This window comes from Palaemon carinicauda, chromosome 5, assembly GCF_036898095.1.
Source record: "Palaemon carinicauda isolate YSFRI2023 chromosome 5, ASM3689809v2, whole genome shotgun sequence".
Taxonomy (NCBI): domain Eukaryota; kingdom Metazoa; phylum Arthropoda; class Malacostraca; order Decapoda; family Palaemonidae; genus Palaemon; species Palaemon carinicauda.
The window spans coordinates 66,826,410-66,843,909 of NC_090729.1; positions in this window are offsets into that span (position 1 = coordinate 66,826,410).

Genomic DNA, 17,500 nt, shown 5'->3' on the forward strand with positions numbered 1-17,500 from the left:
TTTGTCTGCATCTTTTCCCACTTTTATGTGAGGTTGATGTTTCTGACCAGTTTTCTCCATCTACCTCCGTCCCACACTTCATCACCTGTTGATCCATTTGATCAAAGGTCATCCTTGATACAGTCCTCTCCTTCTCATTCCCTGTACTTCCATTCCCATCACCCTCCTCCTAATATACTGTTCATCTTTTCTCATGATATGACCATACCACCTCAGTCTACTATCTTGGATCTTATCTGATAGTTTTCTAACTCTTGTGGTACCCCTAATTACTTCATTCTGTATCTTATTTCTTCTTGTCACCCCACACATCCATCTCAACATTCTCATCTCTGCCACATCCAGTTTCTTCTATTCTGTCTTCTTTATTGCCCACGTCTCCGCTCCATACATCATTGCCGGTCTCACAACGGTCCTGTGTACTTTAGCTTTCAATTTAACCCCTATTTTTCTGTCACATAGTACTCCACATACTTTTTTCCAATTCTTCCATCCTGCTTGTATTCTGTGATTTATTTCTGCCTCCAGATCATTATCCTGTGCAACTGTTGATCCTAGATACCTGAAATTTTCAACTCTTTTCAATATGTCTCCTTGTAAACTAACTTCCCCATTCTCCCTTATTATATATTAACGTAACTTTTGCTTTAATCTTAGTCAGTCTTGTTTCTGCATTTTTTGTTTTATGTAAATTTAGTATAATATTTTAGTTTATAAGGCTGTAATTGTAAATTTAAAGTTTTTCTTTTTAAAAAAAAGTTTAACGCATTGTTTCTTTTATGTGTTTTTGAGTCCTTGGTGAGAAGAGACACCTGAGGTAACTTGTGAGCATCTCGATTGCTAAAGATCCAGTTCGAGCCCAAGGTTTCCAGGACCTACTTCAGCTGCTGGCTAATGTTAGCCTTTTGAGGATTGCACCACCCACTGTTGACGGTTTTTGCAGGTGCATTTCTGCCATGTGCAGGGTCTTGCATTGCCTGTTGATTCTCTTGTGCGGTCCGCATCCCCGACGCTGGAATACCGGCTTTCAAGGTGGACCCAGGAGAGTCTCCTCCGTCGACTCATCCTCGTCGTGACCAGCTGCGGGAGCCTTGGAGCTCATGGTGTCAAGTAGGGAGACAGTTGCCAGGTAGGAAAGACAATTTGCCTTTTGGGGGGGGGGGGGGGGATTTGGGCTACATTTCCCTGCCTTTGGTGAGGAGTCCCGCGGAGCTGTACTCTCTACAGTAGCAGAGTGTCTGTGGAGCTGCTACCTTATTTGGAGCTCTGGGTGTTTTTCTCCAGCCTCAAAGAGTGTGAGAACATTTATGTATTTAGTGTTTTGTTTATTTTTTTTTTTTTTTAGGACTCTCTCTAGTTGAGAGTGTGGTGTTTCCCGTCGGGGGATTTTTCTAGATCATCAATTGTGTTTAGATATCTCAATGATTGACTCTCTCTCTCGTTGAGAGTGTGGTGTTTCCCGTTTGGGAATTTGGTCATTATTGGTTAAGTATTAATTGTTAATTATTAGTTGTTAGTTATTAATAGCTATTGGTTTATTGTTAAGTTGTTAAATTGTTAGGTAGTCACAAGGTTGGCTGTTCTAAAAATTGTTGTTAATAAATATTGTTAAATTTTCCCAAGTGTTTTCGTTTCCCCTGACCAATTTTTATGTTTGATATTATGAAAATCACTGACCTCTCTTATCGTGCAATAAGAAGTTGCTGTCGGGTCGAAACATATTTGGCGACCGTGACAGGATAGAGAACTCAGAGTATCCGGTATTTTGGTTGGTGGAGCACCATTCGGGTGGACTCTTCAATATTTATTTTTTTTGTTTTAGTATCGCCTTTCTCCCCTGAATTTTTTTCTGTTTTACAAAATGGAGGGATTTATTTTTGATCCAGCTTAGTTTTTCGGATCAGTGTATTACCTAAAGAATTTGCCCCTGCTAAGTAAGAAACAATTAGTTGAGTGTGCTAAATGGTTGGGTGTTCCGTGGAAGATGGCGGACACCAGAGCAAAGATGTTGGTTTTAGTTAGAGATGAAATAAAACAGGAGTTAGCTAAAGCTGAACATTCAGGGAGTGAGAGTGAGCTAATAGGTGATAGTGAGGTGAGTTCGAGTGAGGGTTTCGAAGAGGACAAAGTAAGTATGAGGGCTGGCCTAACTCTGTTTGAGGATCCTCCTATCGTAGGCACCATTTACAAGGGTCCAGCAAATTTTCCCCAGGTTCTGGGTAATGTGTCCTTTAATCCGTTTTTGGCTCCCCCTGATTCTGTACTTGTCAAATTTCAGGCCCCTGTTAATGCGTTGGGTGATTCCAGGGAGGAAAAGGAATACAACCCTATGTGTAAACATATAGAGTTGCACAAAATGGAGCTTGAGGAGAACGAGTGGGTAAGGCGTCATGAGTTGGAGACGGTGAAATTAAATATAGAGATGCCCAGGCTGCAGGGGGCCAATTTGATAAATTCCCCTAAAAATACCTACCAAGATCGGTTCAATATAGGTGCTGCACTAAAATTGGTGCCGGTGTTTGATGAAAAGGATGTCCCTGAGTTCTTCAAGGCATTGGAGCATGTGGCCTTCCGATTGTCTTGGCCCAAAGAAATGTGGACCGTGTTGATTCAGTGTAGGTTAGTGGGCAAGGCAATGCGGTTGTATAATGCCTTTGAGGAGGGAGTAGCGTGCGATTACCAGAAGGTAAAAGCTTTAATTTTGAAATCTTACGACTTGGTCCCTGAGGCCTACTGCCTCCGGTTTCGCAACTATACAAAACACCCTGCAGTCTTTCGTGGAGTTTGCGCGCATCAAGGAGGAACAGTTTGATGACTGGCTGAAAAGTCGTCAGATTGTCACTTTCGCTGCGTTACGTGAACTGTTGCTCCTTGAGGAGTTTAAGAAGGCCTGTAGCAGGGAGTTGAGAGTTCACCTGGAGGTAAAAAGTGTGAAATTGAGTACTGCCGCTCAGTTACCAGATGAGTTTGGATTGACCCACTGGTCAGGTAGAGGTAGTTTTAATTTCAAGACTTTAAATAATCATACATCTTGCTCCCCTAATAGTGGTAGGAGATGAGAAACCTCATCATCGACTCCCCGTAACCCCAAGAATGGTAATATTAATTTTAATTCCTTTTCAGGCGATAGGGATGTGGGCAGAGTCCAAGGAGGTCCTCCTCCCCGTAAAGTTTTTGCTAATAGCGACTTCCCGGGCGGGGGAAATAACAGGTACAATGGGAATAGAAGCTCAGGACGTAAAGGAAACTGTTATTGGTGCAACAAGCCCGGGCATTTCCAAAACCAGTGTAATGCTCGTAGGATATACCTACAGCGCAATAATCAAAGTCCTGTAGCATTGGTTAGTGATAAGTCAGAGGTTAGTAGCAGTAGTCCTGTACACAGACCTGTAGTAGATAGTAGGTTAGTTAATAATAGTAAGCCTAATGTTCCTAATCCTCAGTCATGACTCAAGTACGACAAATAAGTGTGGATTGGAAAGTTGCTTTTCGACTCTCGTATTGTCCAGGTGAAGTGTTTAGGGACACTGATTCTGCTAGGTCATTAGTCATGAAAAGGACTCTAAATGGTTTTAAAAAATATACTGGAAATTTTGTATTGTTGGGAGGTTTTCCGGATTCAGTTGTGTCCGCTCCTTTGGTTAATGTCCGCATGTCTTTTCCGGGATATGATCGCATCACTGAGTGGCTGTTGTGGATTGTCTACCTATTCCGGGTATTGATGGTATCCTGGGAAATGATATGTTGGATAGTGAAGGACGGGAGCGGTTCCCTATATTATCAGTAAATGCTAGTCCCGTGGCTGTAATAACTCGATCCACAGCAAAAGCTGCTAATTTACTTGATGTGGATAGCGATGATGACTTAATCTTAAGTAGTGTAGAGTTAGATGTTTTAAGGCCCGGGCCAGTAGAGAGTAGTTGTAATGAAGTAGTTAATATGAAACTTGATTGGGACAGAGCTGCTTTTATTAAAGCTCAAAAGGATGAATTTAATTTTGACTTGGGCAATGTTGAGGATCTGACTAAACCTAGGTTTGGAGTTGTAAAGGGCATATTATATAGTTTAGTTGTCCCGCATCTGATAATTTGAATGAAACTAGACGGGTGAAACAGATTGTGGTACCTTCTCAATTTAGGAATTCTGTTTTGGAGTTAGCTCATACTAATTTTTTTTTTCAGGTCATTTGGGTGTGTTAAAACTGTTCATAGCCTGGCTATGTATTTTTGGTGACCTGGAATTAAATTAAGTGTGAAGCAGATTACCAGAGAGTGTGAGACATGTCAGGTTATGGGTAAACCAAATCAAGGGATCCCTAAAGCCCCGTTGCATCCTATACCCGCTATTGGTGAACCTTTTTATGAGTTGGTGATTGATATAGTAGGTCCCTTATCCTAAACTAAAACAGGTTACGTATATTTACTAACTATCATAGAAAGAGCCTCTCGCTTTTCTGAAGCTATACCTATGAGGTGTATTACTTCCAAAGTTGTCTATGAAAAATGAATGGATTTCTTTTCCAGGTATGGTCTCCCTCGTGTAATTCAGACCGACTGTGGGATGAATTTAACGAGTAAGGTATTTAGGGGTAAGTGTGCTGAACTGGCCATTCAGCACGTTACCAGCGTACCTTATCACTCGGAGAGTCAAGGAGTGGTGGAAAGGTTCTACCAAACCCTCAAGTCTGTCCTGAAGAAACAATGTTATGATCACAATAGTGACTGGGACAAAGCACTCCCTTTTGCCTTCTTTGCTATCAGGAATCACCCTAACACTTTCACTGGTGTAGCTCCTTTTGAGTTGATATTTGAGCACAAGGTCCGTGGACCATTGGAAATTGTTTTTGAAATGTTCAAGTCCAACCGGAAGGAGGAAATAAATGTAAAAGGGTTTGTAGAAGAATTGAAGGGAAGCATGATTAGTGCCGGGAAGTTTGCCAGGGAAAATTTAGAACGGTCCCAGTCAGTAATAAAGAACAATTTTGACAAAAAGGTAAAGGTACGGTCATTTGAACCTGGGGAGTTGGTTTTTGTACTGAGTATGGACCCAGATAGTTTTCTAGAACCAAGATATAAGGGCCCTCGGAAGGTTTTGAGGAAACTGTCAGAGGTTAACTGGTAATCGTCTGAAACCTTATATTGGTAAGCAAGGTGATCCTTTAGCGATAGTGTCCGAGCCTGTGTCTGTGGTATTGGATGTGTCTCCCAAGGACTCTGATGAGTTAGTGTGTCAGTTTCCTTCGGATGCATTGTGTGAAAATATGCAAAATTTGGAGATGTTAAAAAGTGGATTAAATCATTTAGATATTAACAAACGGAAAGATGTACTTAATTTAATTTATTCCTATTCAGATTTGTTTCAGGATGTTCCAGATAGGACAAATATTTTAAGTCATGACGTTGAGGTAGGTGATGCTTCCCCTGTGAACCAGAGTCCTTACCGGCTGAACCCAGTAAAGTGGGATTTGGTCAGTAAAGAGATAGAGTATATGATGAAACATAACCTTATTCGACCATCAGTAAGTCCCTGGAGTTCTCCTATTGTATTATTAAAGAAAGCAGACGGTATGTTTTGAATATGTGTGGATTACCGTAAAGTGAACGCCAATACGAAAAATTATTCTTTTCCTATTGATGATTGTCTGGATTGGATTGGTTCTTCCAAATTTATTTTTAAGTTGGATCTTTTAAAGGGTTATTGGCAGGTTCCATTGTCTGACCGAGCTCGTGAAATATCCGCCTTTGTCACTCCGTTTGGCCTATATGAGTGTAAGGTTATGCCTTTAGAAATGAAATATGTCGCATGTACTTTTCAAAGGCTCATGAATAGGGTAATTTGTGGTTTCAAAGGAGTGGAAATTCATATTGATGAGTTGGTAGTATATAGTAATGACTGGAATACTCACATGTTAAGGTTAAATAAGGTTTTTGAAGCCCTTAGGTCTGCAGGTTTAGTTGTTAATTTGGCTAAGTGCGAATTGGATCAGGCTAAGGTTTGTTATTTGGGTCACGACTCACGAGATTGGTTTAGGTCAGGTGGCTCCAAAACAAGCTAACCTCGAGATAATTATAAATTTGAAAAGGCCTGGGAATGTTAGAGAGGTAAGAAGAGTGATGGGCATGACGGGTTATTACTGCAGATTTGTGCTGATCTTGCTCAGCCTCTTACTAGTTTATTAGAATAAGGAAAAAAGTTCTGGTGGTCGGATCAGTATGAAGATTCTTAAACTTAAATCAGTATTAATTACTAACCCCATTTTGACTTCATCAGATTTTCAGAAGCCCTCTATTATAGAAGTAGAGGCCAGTGATGTCGGCATTGGAGGTGTCCTTTTTCAGAGAAAGAAGGACGGTGTTCATCCTGTGTCTTACTATAGTAAAAAGCTTCTGGCGGCTGAAAAACGTTACTCCACTATAGAAAAAGAAGCTCTTTCTTTGGTCCAAGCTCTCAACTATTTCAAGCCGTATGTGACAAATTTTTCTTTCCCGATTGAGATATGGACGGATCACAATACTCTGGTTTTCATCGAGTGGATGAAGAAAGCGAACCAGAGGATTTTGTGCTGGGCCCTTTTTCTGCAGGAATTCAATTTGGTTATAAAACATGTCAAAGGGACTAACAACAAAATTCCTGATACCCTTTCTAGAATTTAGTGTACTAACTTGATCCTTCTCATACGCTGCCTTGCTCATTTCTTCATTGAGGTTGTATGAAAAAATTTTTGTTAGGATGTGGTTCTGTTCAAATAATAGCTTTGTAGATAAAGTTTAGGAGTTTTTCAATGAGTGGTATACACTCTAGTGTTTTATAAAGGTTCCTCTAAATTAATTATAGATTTGTTCCGATAAACTAAGACTTTTTATTGTGTAATAATATATATGATTTGTTGGACTATGATACCGTTGTATTGTAGGTTACGGTGTATGTCTGTGAGCGTACCTGTAAGTTTATTTAGGTTTAGTTAGGTCTGCTTCCATAGAGTTGGGGATTGTACCAACCGTGTTTCACACAATTGTACATAATTCCTTTTGTATATATTATGCTTGTATCTTCACTCTTCCCTCGCACTAAAAAGAACATGAAAATTCATGTCTGGTTTTTCCTCTGTAATATTGTCTGTCTTGTGAACTTGTTATGTCCTGTTGCCTTGAGGTTTTGTATATAAGGAGAGAGTTCTACAATAATATAACTCAGTCGTTTCCAACCTGCCTTTGAGTTCACAACCTTACTCGGCGCCGTCACATTGGTGACCCCGGAAGTCGACTCGCTCCCACTGCCTTCTACCCCCACCTCCCTCGCCCCTCCATCGTTGGTACTATGACGGAGACGGACTCTCCTACAGCAGTTGGCGCCGCGGCCGACCCATTGAAACTTTCACCGTTCGCCACCGTAGAGGCGTTTGCTTGGTTTCAACGCGCAGAAGTCCACTTCCGTATCAGGGGCGTAACTCGCTCAACCACCAAAGCGGATTATGTTCTCGCGGCGATACCCGAGGACACCCTCCCAGAAATATCCGACTGGCTTTGTGAACAAGGAGACACCCCAATAGCGTATGAAGGCCCTCAAAACATATCTTCTGCAGCAGTACTCGCCGTTGCCAGCCGCCCGTATAGCAAAGCTTTTTCAGCTCTCGCAACAACCGTTGGGGGACCAAAGGGCTTCGCTTGCCCTCAGGGAAATGACCAATATCGCTCGCCTTCAACCTGCCGCAGACGGCTCTCCTCGTGAGGTAAACCTACTTCGTGCCCTTTCAATACGCCGTTTACCCGAACATGTACGCGCTGCCATACCCGATGTCGATAGTTTACCCATAAAGGACTTGATGACCAAAGCCGACGCCCTTATGGACAGCCACTTCAAGACCTCCATCAACGCCTCCACCCCTGACGACGAGGATGCCTATTCAACGTCAACCGAAGCTGACATGAATGCCGTAGGACATACACGCCTACCCCGTGACGTGCCAAAGCGGCGACAAAGCCGCCCACCACCCACCAATCGCTCGCACCCCAACGAACGACTTCTACAGCCACTTACTACCTCCCATCCACCGCAGTTTTGCTACTACCACTTCAGATTCGGGGCAACCGCGAAGAAATGTGCCAAGGATTGTCAGTGGCCAAAAAACGTGTAAGTAGGCCATCGCTTGTGGCGGTGGCCTCCCATGTTTCTAATCTTTTCTTTTTACAGGATGCAGGAACGGGCGTGCGATTTTTGGTAGACACGGGTGCTTGTCGTTCTCTTTTGCCAAGGAAACTCTTCAAGGCACGACGTAGTCTGTCTACATCTGCCGACGTCCGCTTAGTAGCTGCCAACGGAACTGCGATACCCACCTACGGTTACGAGAACCTCACATTATCGTTCGGAAACGGTAAATTCAATTGGAAGTTTCTCATTGCTGACGTCACAATGCCAATCCTCGGTGCGGATTTCCTCTCTCATTTCCACCTTCTGGTCGATGTCACCCACCGACGATTGGTCAACGCAGACTCGTATTTGTCGACACCTCTTCAACCCGCCCCCTCTAACCTCGCTCTCCACATCAGCGCACCCACGGATGCCTACGCCCACCTCCTCACCTCGTACCCGGAAGTTTTCCGTCCAGAACTTCGCCAAACGCCCACGGTTCCTGCCAAGCACGGTATTTATCACCGTATCAAGACGACGGGACCCCCAGTCTTCGCAAAATTCAGACGTCTGGCACCGGAACGATTGGCAGCCGCCAAACAGACGTTCGCCAAAATGGAGAAAATGGGCCTTTGCCAAAAGGCCTCCAGCCCATGGTCGTCGCCCTTACACATCGTTCTGAAGAAAGAAGGCTCCCTCCGTCTGTGCGGGGATTACAGGCGCCTGAACATGCAAACAGAACCAGATCACTACCCCCCCCCAAACATTGCCGACGTGACCTCCTATCTGCACAAAGCGAAGGTTTTCTCTACGCTCGACCTCCTGAAGGGGTATTATCAGGTGCCTATGAACCCAGAAGACATCCCCAAGACCGCCATCACCACTCCGTTTGGTACATACACCTTCAATTACTCCTGTTTTGGCCTTCGTAATGCTGGGGCAACGTTTCAACGTCTCATGGATGGCATCTTAGGGGACATCCCTTTCTGTGTATGTTATGTGGAGGACATACTTGTGTTCTCCTCCTCAAAAGAGGAACACCTCCGTCACCTGCGCATCGTGCTTGACCGCCTGCAACAAAACGGCCTTGTAGTCCGGTACGACACGTGTACCTTTGGCCCCAACGAAGTATCATTCTTAGGGCACCGCATCACTCCTGAAAGTATCCACCCCCTCCCTGAGAAGGTAGCAACCATTCAGAACTTCCCCGCGCCCTCGGCCGTCAAAGCTCTGCAGGAATTCTTGGGCATGATCAACTATTATCACCGTTTTCTGCCAGCCATTGCCGCCACTCTTGCTCCCCTCTACGCCTCCCATAAGGGCAAGCCGAAGGACCTGAAGTGGGGTCCCCTTCAAGAAGCAGCCTTCTGCAATGCAAAGAAGGCCCTATCAACTGCTGCGGCTCTCACTTTTCCTATCCCACACGCCCCTCTCCTTCTCTCCACCGATGCCAGCGACGTCGCTATTGGTGCAGTACTCGAGCAGGTGGTCAAAGGCTCGCCCCGCCCATTGGCCTTCTTCAGCAGAAAACTGTCCAAGGCAGAATCGGGTTATTCTACCTTCGATCGAGAATTGCTGGCGGTGCACTTGGCTGTCCGTCACTTTCGCCATTTCTTAGAAGGTACGCCCTTCATCATTCGCACAGACCACATGCCTCTGGTGCACGCCTTCACTCGACAGTCTGACGCCTGGTCCGCCCGTCAACGCCGACATCTCTCCGCCGTGGCTGAATACAATTGCACCCTCCAATACGCCCCTGGGAAAATAAATCCCGTTGCCGATGCCCGGTCAAGAAACACGTTGGCTGCCGTTCAACTGGGATTGGATTACAACGCCCTGGCTGAAGCCCAACGACAGGATCCAGAGTATCAAGTTTGTAGGACATCCTGCACGTCCCTCCGTTGTGAAGACTTTCCCCTTGAAGACTCCAACACCACCCTCCTCTGTGACGTCAGTACTGGTAGGCCGCGACCTTGGATTCCTGCTCCCGTGCGCCGACAGGTGTTTGATTTCATTCACGGCCTTTCCCATCCCTCGTGCCGTTCTACTGCACAGCTGCTGAAGGCAAAGTTCATTTGGCACGGCATTTCTAAGAATGCTAAGGATTGGGTCCGCGCCTGTACTTCTTGCCAAACTTCCAAAGTACATCGACACACGGATTCAGGAGTGGGCACCTTTCCTCAACCTCAGCGTCGTTTCGCACACATTCACGTCGACGTTGTAGGCCCCCTACCCACATCACAAGGACATCGTTACCTGTTTACCGTCATCGACCGCTCCACTCGTTGCCCTGAAGCCATTCCCATGGAAACTGCAACGTCCGCCTCATGTACATCTGCCTTACTCTCTGGATGGATTTCAAGATTCGGTATCCCTGAGCATATTACTTCTGACAGGGGAACCACTTTCACCTCTCAATTGTGGACGTCATTAGCGAATCTCCTGGGCATCACCCTACATCAGACAACGGCCTACAACCCCGCTGCTAATGGAATGGTTGAACGTTTTCATCGCACCCTCAAAGCAGCTTTGATATCCCGCTGCAAGGATTGCAACTGGTTTACTCAGCTTCCCTGGGTCCTCCTGGGACTAAGGACCACTCCTAAAGACGCCCTCGACGTCTCGGCAGCTGAAATGGTGTATGGCGACCCGTTGGTCGTCCCTGCCGAATTTTTTCCTTCTACAACCTCCTCCGACGATCTCCAGCGCATACGTCACATCGTGGGAAAATTTACTCCGTGCCACCAGACTTACAAACCCCCAGCAAAGCATCACATACCAATGGACTTGCACTCTGCAACGCACGTCTTCCTGCGCAACGACACCAGCAAGCCACCACTAACGCCCCCTTACACGGGCCCTTTCCTTGTGATCCGACGCATTCCGAAAGCATTCCTCCTAAACGTTCGGGGCAAAGAAGACTGGGTCTCCATTGATCGTCTAAAACCTGCTTATCTTCTGCCAGATGACCCGCCTACAGTTCGCCTCTCTAGATCAGGGCGCCCTATTTAACATGTACAGTATGTCATTTTTAGGGGAGGAGCCATGTACCAACCCTGTTTCACACAATTGTACATAATTCCTTTTGTATATATTATGCTTGTATCTTCGCTCTTCCCTCGCACTAAAACGAACATGAAAATTCATGTCTGGTTTTTCCTCTGTAATATTGTCAGTCTTGTGAACTTGTTATGTCCTGTTGCCTTGAGGTTTTGTATATAAGGAGAGAGTTCTACAATAATATAACTCAGTCGTTTCCAACCTGCCTTTGAGTTCACAACCTTACTCGGCGCCGTCACAGGATTTTTGACGAAGTACGGTAATATTAGATCTTTAAAATAACGGTAAGTTATATAAAGCTTTTGTGTTGTATTCTTAAAGGGTACTTTCTGTTTGATGTTAGGTTTATTGATTATTACTTATTGTTCTTACTTTACAGGTGCATCTCCATTTATATACATAAAAAAAATAATAGTTTTTCTGTTTAAAATTTTTTTGTTTTTTTTTTCGGGGAGGAAGGTATTATGTATTAACGTATTTTTTGCTTTAATCTTTGTCAGCCTTGTTTCTGCATTTTTGGTTTCATGTAAATTTAGTAAAATATTTTAGTATATAAGGCTGTAATTCTAAATTTAAAGTTTTTTCTGTTGAAGTGCTCCTTTAACCTCCTCCCCGCTCATTTATAGTTTTATAAGTGTCTAGTTTAACGCTTTGTTTCTTTTCTGTGTTTTTTGAGTCCTTGGTGAGAAGAGACACCTGAGGTTACTTGTGAGGAACTCGATTGTTAAAGCCAGTTCGAGCCCGAGGTTTCCAGGACCTACTGCAGCTGCTAGCTAATGTTAGTCTTTTGAGGATTGCCCCACCCAATGTTGACGGCTTTTTGCAGGTGCATTTCAGCCACCTGTGGTGTCTTGCATTGCCTGTGATTCTCTTCTGTGGTCTGCATCACTAAGATTTGGCAATTAATCACTAACGTATAGTTTACTTGGTGGTATTGCACATCTCCAAAAACTTTAATTCCAAACCTTGATTAATTCTTATCGATATATATATTTTTCATTATTTTGATAAATGTATCATTCATTTACAATCACTGTAATTATAAAGTATCCAATCCAGTACATTAGGTTTCTATATAAAATGGATATTGAATTACATGAAGCGAGCAATGCCAGCCACAAAGTGAATGGATTTGCGTAGATAATACCTAAGAGAAATAATAATTCACTGGACAAACATCACAATTGCCCAAATTAGAATGGTTCCAGTAAATAAAAAAAGGGGGCGGCTACGTGATTCAAGATATTACACTGAAAAATATTTCTTGTATAAATTATTATAATTATTATAGTTATAGATAAGAGAACAAAGATAAGACAAATTCGAAACCTTGTAGGTTTCACATTTAGGTCATTAGGGTTGAACACAGGAGATTCTTGCAAATAGTTAATTTATACTAGAATTTAAACTACTGTAGTAGCAATGTGGTTGATAACTGGTTTGCCCAATATCTTGTTAACTATAGTAATTACAGTAATGATAGATATTCAACTGAGAAAATGTATTACAATTACACGAAATGATTTACCCTTAAATTGGTAACCACTTTACTGATGGCTCAGCTCCCATCACAATTGAACCTAATTTCAAATAAAAACTTAGTGATTCGTCCCTCCATCTATGTAACCAGAGTCGACCTGCCAGGTCACCAATATGAGTCCTAAGATATCCTTGAAAAAAAGCTCAATTGGCAAGAGTCCTGCATACCACTTAGATTCCATACAGTGACTAGCTGTGAGGACATATTTCCTCAAGTAAACAATCCCAAGTTTTGTCATAGGTAAGCCTTCTCTGCTCTATTGATTATCTAGAACACTTGAAATGGGAACTGCGTTATAGTATTTTATCCAAGTTATGATAATACTTATAAATGAACAATATAAATGCATGTGATATATATATATATATATATATATATATATATATATATATATATATATATATACATATATATATATATATATATATATATATATATATATATATATATATATATATATATATATATATATATATACACTAATGTAATTCTCTCTTACCCAAGCGTGCACATCTGAATCATATTTGTGATCGGCATATCTTGATAAAGTTCCCGCTATGAGAATATTTTCGACTTCAAGTGTGTACTTTGATGATTATATAATAGTTTACTATAAGATGAAAAATACTCTTCTTTTCTTAAAGACATGAGCATCTAGGTATATAACCTAAAATATTAGGATATTAATGCAGATCTATGCGAGAAAGTCCATCGGTGTAAAAGTTCCCCAAGATGCTGTTGGCTTCGTTCATATAAGCAGAGCTACCAATCCATGTCATTAGAACAGAGAGAACTTGAGCTACCATTTGTGTGTCAGTGATTTCACAGAATTCTCCAATTCTTATTCGTGTGTTTGTTGGCTTTGATTCCTGGTGCAGCCTTACAACTTCAATAAGGCGATGTAAATGTCAAGATTCTTCAAACGTCAGATAAGAATGGCTTGTAAAAGGCCGAAGATTTCTCTCTAATGGAAGTGGGTACGAAAAGATCTCATTGCCCCAAAGAAAATATCCTCGTCTTCAATGGTACACCTTTACTTAGGTCTTTTCATTTCTTTTTTAATCAAGATGTTTTGCGCTCTTTTGTTTTTGGTTGTTGACTCTGGCAAGAGAAAATTATTATTCTTCTTCTTCTCGCAATGCTGCATTGTCTTCGATGCGTCGATACTGATACTAACGCAGCAAAAACTAATTAGCTATTGTTGACCAAATGGTAGTGATTCTTACTTTGCTTTGTCGCCATATTAGAAAATGCATCTTATTGACAGACGTGAAAATAAACACATAGGTTTTCATTATTGTATTTATTATTATAAACCATTGTACATATGCATATATCAAAAGGGAACTTTGGATTCATCCTTTGATAAGAAGGCAAGAATTTTACCCCAAGATCAAAGAACTCGTCACGTTTCATGGATAATTTTCTCTTTCATCACTTTTATAAATCATCATCAACTTGCTGCTTATGTTATCAAAAGGCTTTTTGAATTAAGACACGGAGCTATTGCAAATATAGTTCTCATTTGTGGAAATTGGGTAAAATAATTTCAACCAAAAAAAAAAAAAATGCAGAGGCTTCTGGATTGGACTATCTGTGTAGGGATTTTGGAGTGAGAGAATACTTAGAGAGTTATGAAACAAAGAACAGAAGGTACACCAAATCATTCAACAAACCATAAACGTACATCTGGTATAAACTTATAGTTGGTTGAGTTTAGATTACCTTACCCTATATGAATCTAGGTTTTTTGCTTATAGAAGCCCGTCAAAGATTAAGCCTCATCTTATATTGGATCCCTCTCTGGTTACACATAATTTTTCCTTTGGCTACACATACACCAAATTGCCGGCATATTGATCACATATTCTCCTCTTTCCTCATTCACCTGACAGCACTAAGATAACCGGAAAATTCTTCTGCACTGCACTGTAATTAAGTGGCTACTTTCCACTTGGCTAGAGTACCTATAAAAAACAAGAGCAGCAGCAACCGCATATCCGGGTGCCATCTTGTATCCGCAGCCAGCAGGCAAGCCCTTCGCACTGGCGGTTCATCTCTCTCTCTCTCTCTCTCTATCTCTCTCTCTCTCTCTCTCTCTCATACTGACGAAGGAATGATGTTCGATTAATAAGATTATAAGCAATGACTGACAGGCAAGGTTTTATATTCCAAGATTATGTCAATGTAAATCATTATACGATGTAGTAGTGGTACTCTCTCTCTCTCTCTCTCTCTCTCTCTCTCTCTCTCTCTCTCTCTCTCTCTCTCTCTCTCTCTCTCTCTCTCTCTCTCTCTCTTTTAATACTGAATAAAGTATGATAATGCAAATAAGACTATTTGTGTAAGAGAATTAATATATCTAAAAATCAAAGCTTATGTGTTATTGTCGAATGATTAATCCAGGTTTTAATAGAACTGCAATTATCCTTCAAGTTGAAGACCCAAACAGAAAATAAATTGAAATATGAGACAAACGCAGCTGGTGAAAAATGAATTTACGCTCGATAGAATTGTCAAATGTATCACACCTTTTGTTTACCTTGTGCATAATGTCATGTATGGTTATTCACTCATGATTTTGCATTTATTGAATATGAATTCGTGTATTTGTTGGTGTTTTCTGTATCTGCATACTTTATTTGTTACCATTACTCTTCACGTGATTATAGTCTAGCTTCCCTGTATAATTTTTTTTTCCATCCCATATGCTATTGGAAGCAAATTTAGGCCAACTACAGTATTATGAGGACATAGCTGTATCTTTATTGTTTCGTTGTAAATCGTCTCAAATATCTTAACAACATATACGGGGTCGAGTGTGATATTTTCCATAGTAGTATTGGTTTCCAATAATAATTCTTGGTTTCGCAAAAGCACTTTGAAAAGGATCAGTTCGAAAATAAATGGGTTAATGAAAAACGAAAACTAAGATGGAACGGAATTCCAGCCCCTTTTTCACCGTAGTCTCTCTAAACGTAGGAAGTCTCCAGTTAAGTGATGCCTCCCTGGTAGATCTGCGAGGATTGGGGCAGATTGGATCATGCATATTGCAAAATTCAACAAAGCAATAGCATCTTGAGTACGAGAAAGTTTTGCAGTTGTTTTACACAGTAGTAGAATTGTGTAGTAGTACAGGTACTGTAGTATTCACTATGAATATGTTTTATTATAAGATATACTAATTTATATATATATATATATATATATATATATATATATATATATATATATATATATATATATATATATATGTATATATATATATATATAGATAGATAGATATAGATAGATATATATATAGTATATAGTGCAAAAATTATATTTTGAGTTTATATATCATTATCTACTAATTTTTATATCTCTACTAATATATTTACATGCATTAAGTTTAAATATCTTCAGTGCAAATCCATATTTCTTAAAGACAATATCATTATATGATATATGTAGTATTATGATTGTTAGAATATTGTTTAGTAGTGAATAATGATAAATAATTAATAAAATTGATAATAAAAATATGATATAGCATTGAAGATGATTAATATTGATATATTTGAGCGTGATGAAGGTATTGAAAGTAGGATATTAATTAATTTTATTGATATGTTATTGAAAAAGTGATATGTTATTAAAATGTGAAAAAATTGTGAAGATATGATAAGTGGATAGTATTGAAATATGATATTCTGATATAATGGGACATAGTAGTAAAGATAAGATATATTAGTGAACATGTGATAGCGATTATGATATAGTAGGAAAAATAGTGGCAATCATATGAGGGGACATTTGGTGTGCACTTGTTTTCAACGATAGGGAAGTATTCGTAATGAAAAAGGAAAGTATAATAGAAAGAGGTGCACACAGGAATAGCAAGCTTTGATCGACAGAGAGAGAGAGAGAGAGAGAGAGAGAGAGAGAGAGAGAGAGAGAGAGAGAGAGAGAGAGAGAGAGAGACTAAACGGATCTAAAGGAAAGTATTCCTAATAAAATTGAAAGAGAGGCAGAATAACGTGGAAACTTAAAAAATTTACATGCTTTCTCATGTCCATTGCCACACTCATAAGCAAAACAGCACGGCATTGTGTACTCTCACGTCACTAATAATATGTAAAAAAAAGAAAAAAAAAAAAAAACAAGTGTGGCCATAATAATCTGTCTTGCCAGCCACTAGCCACTGAGACACTGGTTGGCCGGTAGCCTGCCACCCGGAAACAAAATGGTGATCATCAATCTATATGGTAACTCCTATGGCACTACGCTTGTTTATATAGGTAATCTACACTTGGCTATACTCAGGCACTGCATTCTATCTATTTCCTTATTTCCTTCCCACGCTGGGCGAGTTTCCCCGTTGAAGCCCTTGGGCTTATAACATCCTGCTTTTCTAACTTGGGTGTAGCTTAAATAATAATAATAATAATAATAATAATAACAATAATAATAATAATAATAACCACGCAACTTGAGGCTAGGCTCTCACTGTTACTCAAAATAGCAGATGTTATCTATAATTTATTTGCTAAAGGGAAGAACTCAAGCTAAGGTTAATTTCAATGATAGTCCTTTAATTGAAAATTAATTTCAAAAGTAGTGGAGATATTGGTGCACTTTTAAGAAAGAACGTTATGTTAGTTTTAATTACAACCTATAAACTCAAATTAATTTTAGAAGTATGGGAGATAGAGAAATGAACTACAATGAAGAAATCAAGTTCAGATTAGTTTTGATAATAATATTGTAATTAGAAACTAATTTTAGAAATAT